This window comes from Penaeus monodon, chromosome 33, assembly GCF_015228065.2.
Source record: "Penaeus monodon isolate SGIC_2016 chromosome 33, NSTDA_Pmon_1, whole genome shotgun sequence".
In the NCBI taxonomy this organism is placed as follows: Eukaryota; Metazoa; Arthropoda; class Malacostraca; order Decapoda; family Penaeidae; genus Penaeus; species Penaeus monodon.
The window spans coordinates 35598712-35599528 of record NC_051418.1 but is presented as its reverse complement, the minus strand read 5'-3'; positions in this window follow the sequence as shown (position 1 = coordinate 35599528).

Here is an 817-nt window from a genome sequence, read left to right as displayed (position 1 = left end):
GAAGATGATTAAAAACGACCCCATGAAAAGTAATCCTAAGCCCTGACTCACAGGCATGATTTTCTTTAATAGTAGTCAATAAATTAAGCAATAAAGAACAGAAAAAAGTTACAAATTTATTTAATGGCAAATTTTAGGAACGTTAATTTTAAGTAGATGATTCAACACTTTCAAAATACCGATATAAAAAAATGAAGAAAAAAAAAGTCTTGGCACTATCAATTTCCACTTAATAATTAATTTATCATATTCTGAATCACATTCACACACAAAAGACTCCATCTCTTGGCTCAGAAGCAAAAGTGCAAACTTACAAATTTAAAAAAATATTATATCTGCTTGGTTTATCAACGACAGTATGAAGGAAATTAAACACAAAAATGGTAATATCAACTGAATAATTATCGACTGCAAATATGAATATCAACAACTGGTTAAATACCTGAAATGCAAATATCAGAAATTTATACTACATATTTTAGCACAGTAGAAGCTATATAATACCTGCTTAGTGTTAAATCGACACAAGTGACTCACAATAAAAGTTTTTATGACTCACGTTTTAAAGCCTGTTTGTAAAGACTATACAGTGAACCATTTAGTTGCTCCTTTTAATACACTGCCAAGATCATAATTTTGCAAAATGCACATCAATTGACATTTTTTACATTTCCTGGTTGACATATTTCTTCTCTAAATGCACATACAAGGTTCCATGCATGAACTAACAACCTGGTTTTGACTAGCATGCAGCTTTCTCACATCCCTCACTCATACTTACATTTACATATTTATTTTCACTTAGACAATGTATTCT